The sequence below is a fragment of the Papio anubis genome, chromosome X, assembly GCF_008728515.1.
Source record: "Papio anubis isolate 15944 chromosome X, Panubis1.0, whole genome shotgun sequence".
In the NCBI taxonomy this organism is placed as follows: domain Eukaryota; kingdom Metazoa; phylum Chordata; class Mammalia; order Primates; family Cercopithecidae; genus Papio; species Papio anubis.
Genome location: NC_044996.1, coordinates 93,244,649 through 93,256,862, shown reverse-complemented (window position 1 = coordinate 93,256,862; position 12,214 = coordinate 93,244,649). Strand labels below are relative to the sequence as shown.

Genomic DNA, 12,214 nt, shown 5'->3' with positions numbered 1-12,214 from the left:
ATTTATTTTAAAATCTGTATTAGGGTTCTCCAGGGAAACAGAATCAATAGGATATATATGAGAGAGAGAGCTAGAGAGAGAGAAAGACAGACAAACAAAGATTCATTGTAGGGAGTCAACTCACATGATTGTGTAGGTTGACAAGTCCCAATATCTGCAAGGTGAGTTGTCAGGAGGAAGACCCAGGAGTACTAATGGTGTAGTTCCAGTTCAAAGGCTGGCAGACTCAAGACCCAGGAAGAGCTGATGTTTCCGCTTAAGTCTGAAGGGAAGAAAACGCTGATATTCTAGTTTGAAGGCAGGCAGGAGAATTCACTCTTACTTCGCGGAGGGTAATCCTTTTTGTTCTATTCAGGCCTTCAACTGATTGGGTGAGGCCCACCCACATCAGGGAGAGCAATCTGCTTTACTCAGTCTACCAATTTAAATGTTCCTATGTTCCTATCACCCAGGAACATCCCCAAAGAAACCCCAGAATAATGTTTGACCAAATATCTGGGTACCCCAAGACCCAGTCAAGTTGACACATATAATTAACTATCACAAATCCATGCCTTGTGAACTTGGCACCCATATAACACCTCCTTAAACCATATTTAATCATCAAATGAAGACCATAACAAGGTCATAATTCCATCTAACATGATAAAACTATTCTGCCTACAACCGAAAGCACACTAACCATTTCCCCAGCAAAAGAGGTAAAGTCCTTCACTGATGTTTACTCTTTTCTTTGATATCCTGTAACTTAAATACAATGATGTAAAGTTAACAATTCTTAAATACTATTATTTAAAGCCAATACACCTTATGTTACATGATAAGGGAATAAGAGAGGGAAGAAAACATAAGTATTTGATATATATAAACAAATATATTCATAACAAAATAAGGAGGAAATATGACAATTGCAGCCCTTGTTTCTGTAACTAGTCACATGATAACTGATATTTATAACTACCTTCTTCCGCTACCCATTCCATATTCTGTTTACCTTCAGCAAGCAACTCAGCTAGTCATAGTTCTTTACTGGTAGGGTAACCCAAACCTTCATTGCTGTAAAATCTGTTAGTAGTTCTGCCTAGATTGGGTTGTTGTCATTTTCCATTGATCTTAGTCATAAGGGATGGTAACACTAAGAGATTCTCTAGAGGATTTCCTGTATTCTAGAATACTCTTCCTTCCCTCCATTGTGGAATAGTAGTCCAGTTTCCCCTTGGTAGACAGGATCAATCACTCCAACCAACACCAGAACTCCCTTCTTTGCCTTAAACTCTAGCTCAATGGAATCGTCGTGTCTCCTGGTGGAAGCATTCCTCCCTTTGGAACTGAAACCTCTAGGCTAGCAGACCAAAAGGTCTCTGTAACAGGAGGAGAAATTTTGCTAGTGGGTCACTAGGGTTGATGGGGACCCATTGATTTCCACCCATTGATTCATGGATCTGTGAATCCTGGCTGTGGGAGAAACAACACCATATATTAGATACAGATTCAGAGTATATAGAGACTTCTGGAGAATCTTACCCTAGCCCTGCAAGGTATTGTAACCTAGCTGGCACTGTAACTGAGTCTTCCAAAGTCCATTCCACCATTCTTTCAAGCCAGCTATTTCAGGATGGTGGGGAACATGGTGAGAGCAGTGAATTCCATGAGTATGGGCCCATTGCTGCACTTCTTTGGCTGTGAAGTTAGTTCCTTAACCAGAAGCAATGCTGTATGGAATATTATGATGGTGGATAAGGAATTCTGTAAGACCATGGATGGTAGTTTAGGCAGAAGCTTTGTGTGCATGGAAGGCAAACCAGTATCTAGAGTGTCTGTTCCAGTAAGGACAAAACATTGCTTCCTTACTGATGGAAGCAATCCAGAGTAATCAACCAGATAGCTGACAGATCTCCCCAGGAATTATGCCATATTGGAAACTCAGGGATAGTCTCTGCTGGTGGTAGATTAGACACTCAGCAGTGGTCATAGGTTGGCTTTCATGAGTGGGAGTGCATGTTGCTGAGCCCATGCATAACCTCCATCCCTGGCACCATGGCCACTTTGTTCATGAACCCATTGGGCAATGAGGGGATAGCTGGGGAAAGAGGCTAACTGGTATTCACAGAAACGATTATTCTGTCCACTTGACTCTTAAAATCCTCCTCTGCTGAGGTCACCTTTGGTGAGGATTCACATGGGACATAAATATCTTCACTTTTTTTGACCTTCCACATAAGGAAGTCTATCCATATACCTTTTCCTCAGATTTCCTTGTCACTAGTTTTCCAACATGTTCCTCCCAAGTCCCTGACCATCTAACCAGACCATTCGTCACACCCCACAAATCAGTATATGATTGCATATCTATCCGTTTCTCCTTCCAAGCAAAGTGAACAACTAGGTGCACTGCTTGGGAGTTCTACCCACTGGGAGGATTTCCTTTCACTGTCCTTCAGGGATGTCCTAGGAAGGGGTGATAGTGCTGCAGCTGTCCACTTTGGGGTGGTGCCTACATACCATGCAGAACCATCTGTAAACCAGGCCCAAGTCTTCTCTTCCTCTGTCAGCTGACTGTTGGGAACTCCCCATGAGGCCACAGGTGCAGACTGGGAGAGAGAAGACTGTGTATCAGGAGTGGAAACCATGAGCATTTGGGCCACTTCTTCATGTAGCTTGTGCCTTCAGGGCCTGCTCAGGCCCCATCATATATTTACCACTTCCATTTGGTGATGGAGCACTGGTGTGCACACCCAACTTTATGGCTTGCTGGGTCAGATAACACCCAGATCATGATGGGCAGCTCAGGTCACATGGTAACTTGGTGGCCTATGGTCAAGTGTTGTTTCTACTAAAACCCAGTAGCAGATCAAGAGCTGTTCTCAGTAGGAGAGTGGTTATCTGCAGGAGATGGCAAGTCTTTGCTCTAAAATCCTAAGGGCCTGAGCTGTGGTTCACCTATGGGGGCCTGCCAAGAGCTCCAAACAACATCCCTAAATGCCACTGTCATTTCAAGCACCACTGTCATTGGATCTGCTGGATCATATGCCTCAAATGGCAGAGCAGCTTGTAGAGCATCCTGGAGCTGTTGCAGAGCCTTCTCTTATTCTGGAGCCCACTCAAAACTAGCAGCTTTTCAGGTCGCTTCATAAATAGGCCAGAGAAACAAAGCCATATGAGTAATATGTTGCCTCCAAAATCCAAGGAGGTCCTACATATTAGTCTGTTTTCACACTGCTAATGAAGACATATCTGAGACTGGGTAATTTATAAAGGAAAGAGATTTAATTGACTCTCAGTTCCACATGGCTGAGGAGGCCTCACAATCGTAGTGGAAGGGGAATGAGGAGCAAAGTCACATCTTACATAGTGGCAGGCAAGAGCTTCTGCAGGGGAACTCCCATTGACAAAATCATCAGATCTCGTGAGACTTATTTGCTACCACAGAACAGTATGGGGGAAACTGCCCCATGATTCAGGTGGCTCCACCTGGCCCCACCCTTGACACGTGGGGATGATTACAATTCAAGGTGAGATTTGGGTGGGGACACAGTCAAACCATATCACCCTACTAGGTGTTGTGCCTCATTTTTTGGTTTTAGGAGGGCCCAGATGCAACAACTTACCCTTCATTTTAGTGGGAATATCTCTGGCCAGGCACAATGGTTCATGCCGGTAATCTTGGCACTTTGGGAGGCCAAGGCAGACAGATCACTTGACCTTAAGAGTTTGAGACCAGCCTGCACAACATACCGAGACTCTGTCTCAAAAAAATTAAAAAATCAGCTGGGCATGGTGGCTCATGCCTGTAATCCCAGCACTTAGGGAGGCCGAGGCAGGCAGATTGCTTGAGGTCAGGAGTTCGAGATCAGCCTGGCTAACATGGTGAAACCCCGTCTCTACTAAAAATACAAAAATTATCTGGGCATGGTGGTACGCACCTGTAGTTCCAGTTACTTGGGAGGCCGAGGCAGGAGAATCACTTGAACCCGAGAGGCAGAGGTTGCAGTGAGCCTAGATTGTGCCACTGCACTCCAGCCTGGGCAACAAGAGTGAGACTCCATCTCAAAAAAAGCAAACAAAAAAAAATCAAATAGAAGGAGTATCTCAATATGCCCGACACCACTGAAGCCCTAGGAATTTCACTGAGGTAGGTCCCTGGAGTTTTTTTCGGATTTATTTTCCACTCTTTGTCATGCAACTATCTTACCAATGTCTAGAGTAGGTACTAGTTCTCACTAAATCCAATCACCATAATCTCATTGATATCATGGACCAGTGTGATATCTCTTGAAAGGGAAAAATGATCAAGGTGCCACTGGGTGCAGTGGCTCATGCCTGTAATCCCATCACTTTGGGAGGCCAATGCAGGAGGATTGCTTGAGCCCAGGAGTTTAAGACCAGCCTGGGCAATGTATTGAGACCCTGTTTCTACAAAAAAATTTTTAAAAATTAGCCACATGTGGTGATACATGCCTGGGGTTCTAGCTACTCGGGAAGCTAAAGAGGGAAGATTGTTTGAGCGTGGGATGTTGGGGCCGCAGTGTGCTCTGATCATGCCACTGCACTTCAGCCTGGGTAAGAGAATGAGACCCTGTCTCAAAAAAAAAAAAAAAAGATCCCTGTGAACTAAATTATGACATAGTGTTGGAGAGTTGATGTATCCCTAATGTAGGCAGTGAAGGTGTATTTCTGGCCTTTCCAAATGAAAGCAAACTGCTTCTGATGGGTTTTATGGACAGGGATGGAGAAAAGGGCATTTGCCAGATCAATAGCTGTATACCAAGTACCTGGGGATGTGTTAATTTGCTCAAGCAGTGAAACCACATCTGGCACAATGGCTGCAATTAGAGACACCACTGGGTTAAACTTAATCTAGTGTCATCCTCCAAGATCCATCTGTCTTCCGCACAGGAGAAATAGGAGAGTTCAATGGGGATGTGGTGGGAATCACCACTGTAAGAGTTAAAGTGGAAAGAAACACAAAATGTGGCTTAACAGTTAAAGACAGATTTATTTTAGAGAAAATAAACCTGAGAGGGGCTTCTGGCCAATTTCAGTCAGGAGCACTTTCTCTTACAGACTAAGAGTTATATATTGGTTTTAGGGTGAGGGGACTTATTACAAGCTTGGAATGTTTCTGTGTGGGGGAGAAGTTTTATGGTGGAGTTAAAATGTCTCTGGGCAGAGGGGAGGTTATCTTTGGGCTGACATCTTTCCGGCCAGAAGAGATTTATCTCGAGGCTGGCATCTTCCCCCCCAGAGGGGGTTTATCTGAGGGCTAGCATGTCTCTGGTTGCGGAGGAGTTTGGGGTGTTTCTGGTTGGAGATGTTGTTTGTGGTTTACGGTCGTGCTGACCTTAGCCATTACGCTGATGCCCTTTGGATTTAGGCAGTTTTTTATTAAGGTGAATTTTAAAATGACAGTGCTTGTTCAAGATGGCAGTACTCCTGCTCTGTCAACCACACCTGTATCTTTCAAGTCTTTAATGTTGGCACTAATTTCTGCAGTCCCCTAGGAACCTAGTATTGGTTTTGATATATTATTTTCCTAAGTAGAGGCAGTTCTATTGACTTCCACTTGACCTTTCTCACCACAATAGCCCTCACGCCACAGGTCAGACAACCAGTGTGGGATTGTCAGCTGCTGAGTATATCTGTTTCAATTACACATTTTAGAACTGGGGAAATAACCACAGCACGGGATTGGGTATCCACTTGGTCCACTGTGATATGCACATGAGCTAAAATTCCATTCATACTGTAACCTCCATAAGCCACTATTCTGATGTGATCACAGTGATATTTTGGGTCTCCTGGAGTAAATGTCAAAGCCTGTCTCCAGTAATTCCCAAAAGGTCTGATTATTTCCTTTTCCTCAATGCAGTTATCCTAGTTAAAGGCTGTAGGTACCCTTTGGTGAAGGCTGAAAGATACAGCATAGATTTTAGATAGTTTTCTGCGGTTCTTACTCAAGGAAGACTCAGTCTCCCCTTCATTCAAGGTATTCTAGGTCTCTAAGCTGGCTCAAGCCTGGAAATATTTTTTTTAATAGAACATCAAATACCAAACTAAATTTATTTTGCTAAGAGAAATTGATGAAAAGAGAAATAAGTACAGTCTAAATTTTAGATATATGGGGAAAAACCCTGAGATTACTAATTATGTATCACAATCCTCTTATGTACATCCTGAAAATGATGGTATCAATATAATACGTACAGTGGATTTACATTTTAAACTTGATCTGTTACCTTTGAATATTTGTCTTACACTGAAAACAAATTCTGACATCTTCAGGAAACCAATATGAATAAGCTAAATATTGACTTAAAATAGTTAAACCCCTTAATAACTTCCTTCAAATAGTTTCTATTATTTCACTGCTTAAGTTCAGCGTTTGAATAACAAAGGTAACATAAGTACTTAAGATCTCAAAGGCCCATTACATTCTATTAATAACGACCAAACAACGTATTTACTGAAAATAGTATTTTTTCTTTGCCTTCCAGTTTTACACTTTTTAAAAACACAAAATTGGACAAGATCAAATAACTAGGTGGTAAAACACTGACTTTAAAAAATTACATCTTTAAACCCATGAGAATCATAATTCAAAGTATGGCCATTGGGGGCAACCTATAAACCTTTGACCCTTTCTTAATACTGACACTATGTGACTGACTTTTCACAAAGAAAACACAAATGCCATTAAGAAAGTGTATTTTTCCTTGACACACTCTGCAGTCTTGGTTAACAGACTCTGAGGCTCCAAACATGTAAACAGTTTATCCTGTATTATGAAAGAGCAAAGTTGTGATAGCAATATAATGAACAATAAAGTATAGTTCTCCCAAGAAAGAGCTAAAGATTGAGAAGTGCTGCATTCTTGAAGTCGGTTCAGTTTTACCCAAGCTTATTTTAGGTAATCAAAACCTAGAGCAATGAGCTTAGGTAAAACTTATTAAGGAATACTGAAAGCTAGATTTATTTGCTGCATTTATCTTCATTGTGGACAACACGATTAGAAATCCCAGAATCAGAGATGAAAGCACAGTTTTTCCTGAGATTCAATACTATGCCGGAACCCCACCCCCACCCCCTTGAAAACCAATATATTCCATTTCAGCCTTCACAGGTCGACTAATAAAAAAGTCTCATAATTCAGGCACACACTTTGGCCAAGTTTAGCCTTATCACATCTAAAAAAAATTCATGTATAAAACAAGTTTCAGTTCAAAAATATAGTTTACTTTTTAAGAAGAACCTGCAGGAAATATGAAAATAATTAAATCTGGTAGAAAGGAACTGTTACACCTGCCTGTAATTGAGGAGGCCGAGGCAGGCAGATCATTTGAGCTCAAGAGTTCGAGATCAGCCTGCCTAATGTACATTATAGTGTCATTAGGTACAGCCGTTCTCCAGGCAGCTTGTTTTACTGTTTAGACCGAGGTACTCAACACAGATTTCCTAATTCATGTTACTAAGAGGCACCCTTAAAGTGCTCCATTTCCATTGCTTGGTGCTCCAAAAACCATGCTGGCCCTGCTGCCCTGTCCTTTCAAAGAAGCATAATGGCCAGCTATTCTGGACAAAGAGCGAGATCTTTGGAGATTTTTTCTTCTAGAAGATTAAGAGATCTTTAAGACTTATAGGTTCAGACATACATTCATTACAACAGTCTAGATTGCTTCAAAATATGAAATGAGGCCAGACGCAGAGGCTTACGCCTGTAATCCCACCACTTTGGGAGGCCGAAGCGGGTGGATCACGAGGTCAGGAGATCGAGACCATCCTGGTTAACACAGCAAAACCCCATCTCTACTAAAAATAACAAAAAATTAGCTGGGCATGGTGGCAGGCGCCTGTAGTGTCAGCTACTTGGGAGGCTGAGGCAGGAGAATGGCATGAACCCAGGGGGCGGAGCTTGCAGTGAGCCGAGATAGTGCCACTGCACTCCAGCCTGGGTGACAAAGCAAGACTCCATCTCAAAAAAAAAAAAAAAAAAAAGAAAAGAAAAAATATATATATATAATGAAGCTGAAATTAACTTTTACATTTAATTTTATACCTCAAATTTCTATATCACTAAGATGCCAATGTTTTAATGAAAAAGAAAATAGAGTATAAAATTCAGTATCACCTATTTGTCTCAACTACAAGTACAGTGAGTATTAAACAACAATGATAATATGGGAACGAAAACTTGTAGATTTGCCCAAATTAACTTTATTTCTCCAAATCTGAGGTGTATGGCAAGCTGAATGTTTGTTCTCTCTGCAATTGTTAGTTACATTATCAGCTTAACACTTTCAAACACTGCGGGAGGCATTTCTCTGTTCACACAGACTTAAGCACATATATACTGAGCTGTAAATAGTTTGCCTTCCACGTTTGGTCTCTATTGGACTGAACGAAGGGGGGCGAACATGGGAATAAAATACAAGAGACAAAAGAGTATATTTGGAAGAAGGGGTCAGGGGGTACCTTGCCTCTAGTGGACAAGGGCCCTGAGCTTTACACAGCCCTCCATATTTATTAGGCAAAAGAACGAAATAGCGGGGTGATGGGGGTGTGATTGTCGGGTGTCAGTCGGCCGTTTGAACTACACACACCCAGGGCAGTGGGGCCAGCACAAGCTGGGGCCAAAACAAGCTGCTTGGAGAACAGCAGGCTTTGAACTACATCCTTTAAATAGGCGCTAGTTTTCTCCGTAGGTAACTTCAAAGAGCCATCAGGGAGTGATGTCCCTCAGCAAACCTTTTGGTGGCAGGACAATGTGAGTTTGCCCACATCCTGCATTCATGATAAACAGTTTGCTGTTTGATCATATAGCCTCCAGTGAAATGCTGAGTTGGTTACATCCCACGGGCCTTCAGCTCCCTGCATATCCCCCTTTTTGTTTATGTGTTAATGGAAAGAATATAAGTCCAGGCTGGGCAGCTCTTATTATCCAATTGGTGGTCCATCAAATTTTGCAGAAAATGTAGCATTAGAGCTGTGTCGTGACTCTTATCGGCCCTCTCTCTGTCTTTGCACTCAGGCTCAGCTGGCTCATGGCTCGTACCAGAGGGACCAGGCCCATGGTTGGCCATCCTGGGTTCCTCCAGTCTCCCGTTCCATGGTTGCATGCACAGTTTGTCCATCTCCTGTAAACACACAAGCATACCATCTTCCCCAGATCAGTAAATCCACCAGACCTTTCCATTGTCCTTCTTTTGGGGATTTTCATAACACTTTCGGATAAACTTTCCTCTTCCTCTAACACTTGCCAGTGTCTTTTTGCTGGAGTCTTACCATTCGTACCAGGAGTCAATAAATTTACAGTAAATAAAGCTAAATGTAGTTTTGATTGAGGTGGTAGTTGGCCTCATATGCCCCCTTTTATCTTTTCAACATGCGTTGTAATGTTTGATGTGCCTGCTCTATGCCTTGTCCTCTAGGATTATAAGGAATTCCTGTTTTATGGGTTATAGCCCAAAGCTGTAAGAAATTTTGAAAAGCATGACTAGTATAAGCGGGTCCACTGTTAGCTTTTAATTGTTTAGGAATTCCCATATAAGCAAATAATGACAGACAATGTTGCTGTACATGACCAGCTGTCTCACCTATTTGGCATGTAGCATGCAGCATATGAGAATAAGTGTCTATAGTCACATGAACATAGCTAAGCTTGCCAAAGGTTGCTATGTGTGTAACATCCATTTGCCAAATTTCATCGGGAGCCAAACCTCGTGGGTTACAGCCTTCTACAGGTGTGGCTCCAGGGAGATGCTGGCAAATAGGACAGGCTTGTATTATATAGCCCTAGCTTGACTGCGAGATAAATGGAACATGCGAGTAAGGGCGGAAGTATTTTGGTGCAGAAGTGCATGAGACGCTTGAGCTTGCTGAAACACAGAACCAATTAGTTTGTCTGCTTTCTCATTACTTAGAGATAGTGGCCCAGGAAGTTGTATGTGAGAGTGAATATGAGAGGCCGGGCGCAGTGGCTCAAGCCTGTAATCCCAGTGCTTTGGGAGGCCGAGACCGGTGGATCACGAGGTCAGGAGATCGAGACCATCCTGGCTAACACAGTGAAACCCCCGTCTCTACTAAAAAAATACAAAAAAAAACTAGCCGGGCGAGGTGGCGGGCGCCTGTAGTCCCAGCTACTCGGGAGGCTGAGGCCGGAGAATGGCGTGAACCCGGGAGGCGGAGCTTGCAGTGAGCTGAGATCCGGCCACTGCACTCCAGCCTGGGCGACAGAGCGAGACTCCGTCTCAAAAAAAAAAAGAAATCCTGACATTCTAGCCCTTTTTTATTTGTTTTTCCAGTTACTGATATTGGGTTAGGATTTCATTGTAGAAATTTTCTTAAACCTTTTTCCTTTTGATATCCCATGTCTTTCAACGTTTTAAATCCTGGGTTATTAAAGTTTTCATTTGTAAGTCTCATATCCCATGCTGTAAGTAAGTCTCGACCCCATAAATTAATAGCTATATTTGCAACATAAGGCTGAAAAGTGTATGACTGTCCATCTGGACCAAAACAAGATAAAATCTCAGCACTTTGTTGAACACTTTGAGCTGTTCCTATACCCACTAGGGACATAGAAGTTAATTGTAAGGGCCAGGATGGGGGCCAATTGTCTTTAAATATTACTGATACATCAGCTCCCGTATTCATAAGCCCATAAAATTTCTTTTAATTTGTACTACACAGATGGGTCTATTAGAGGCTATGGGTTAGGATAGACAGATTTCCTGTATAGCTGTGCTCCCAAATCCTTTATTTCCTCGTTTCTCCTTTTGTGGAGAAGGGTGTAATTTGCAGGGAATAAGCAATAATTAGCAATATATTCTCCTGGTTCCAAACCCCAAAGATTTTGTGACATTAAAACTACTTGAATTTCTCCTTCATAATCGGAGTCCATCACTTCTGGGACTACAGTGATGCCTTGCAAGTTAAGATGGCTTTTGCCTAAAATTAGTCCCATGTATCCTGTTGGTAAAGGTCCCCAAATACCAGTGGGAACTTTGATAGGTTTGTCTCCACCAACTAATGTGATTTTTTCCTCTGGTGGGTAGATTTAATTCTACGCTTCCTGGTGTTTCTGGGGTGAGGGAATCAATGTGCCTCCGGGAACCCATTCCTGAAACGGGGTTGAGATCTGTACTGGGAATGCCCTCATTGTTTGTGGGGCCCGGGTTCAGGGCCCGGGTTCAGGCCCCTGTCTCATTTCCTGGCAGGGGGGGTGCCATTTTGATGAAATTTTGAGCAGCACTGATTAGTCCAGTGATTTCCTTTGTTACAGCGAGGACAAAGTCCTCCAGTGGGGTTTTTCCAGTGGGGTTGGGGGGTGGGGGGTAACAGCATTGTAAGGTCCTTTCTGTCCTGAGATCTGGCAACATTCCTTTTTAAAATGTCCAGTCTTTCCACAATTATAACATTTTCCCATTTTAGGGTTTCACCCTTGGCTTCTTTTAGATTTGTCAACTGCTAAATTAGCCATTGCTTGCGCTAACATTGCAGACCGATGAAGCTCAGTTCCTACATCCTGACAAGCTCTGAGAAAATTTCCTAAGTTTTTTGTACACCTCCCTGGTGCCAGTGCATGTTTGCATTCTCAAAAGCTAGAGTTAAGGTTAGCCACGGTATGAGGAATCTGATGCTTCACTGCCTCTTGTAATCTTGCAAGAAATTGCGCATAGGGTTCCTGTGAGCCTTGCATAATATGTAAAAAGGATTGTACTGGGACTCCCTCTTCAGGAATTGTGGCCCAGGCTTATTTAGCAGCCTGTGCACACTGCTGATAAGCAGTTGACGTTCCAGGTCTGAGTAAGGGCCATTACCTAACAGCATATCCTCTGTAATGTCTCCGTGTCCAGCAACATGGTTCTGTCTAGCCTGGTTTGCACACACTTTTTGTCAATTTAAATTCCATGTCAGATATGCACTCACAGACACACAAGTTCGCGCCAAGTGTTTCACATCAAAGGGCAAAAGACGCATAGCACCAAACACAGCTTCTAGCAATCCTAAGGTGAATGGGCTTTGTACGCCATTATTTACCACCCTCACTTTTAATTCCTTTAACAACTTAAACTCTAGTGGAGTGTGTTCATGAATAACCTGCTGTGGATTATTTAGATCAGGCCTTACAGAAATAGGAAAAGGGCAAGGTCCTAAGGGCTCTCCAGCTATGGCAGAAGACGGTAAAATTCTTTGTATTGGGCTATTTCTGCTACCA

General features: G+C 42.7%; 1 protein-coding gene and 1 long non-coding RNA gene across 4 annotated transcripts in view; one reads left to right on the top strand and one right to left on the bottom strand.

Annotated features, from left to right (window-relative positions):
- Positions 1-12,214, top strand: part of LOC103880750 — a 115,787-nt gene that overhangs the window by 51,234 nt on the left and 52,339 nt on the right. The window lies entirely within an intron of this gene.
- KDM5C (lysine demethylase 5C) overlaps positions 8,441-12,214 on the bottom strand; it is a 66,386-nt gene continuing 62,612 nt past the window's right edge. Inside the window, exon 29 of the transcript XR_001898536.3 lies at positions 8,441-9,131. The gene's annotated coding sequence lies outside the window, so the exon portion shown is untranslated. The remainder of the gene's footprint in view (positions 9,132-12,214) is intronic.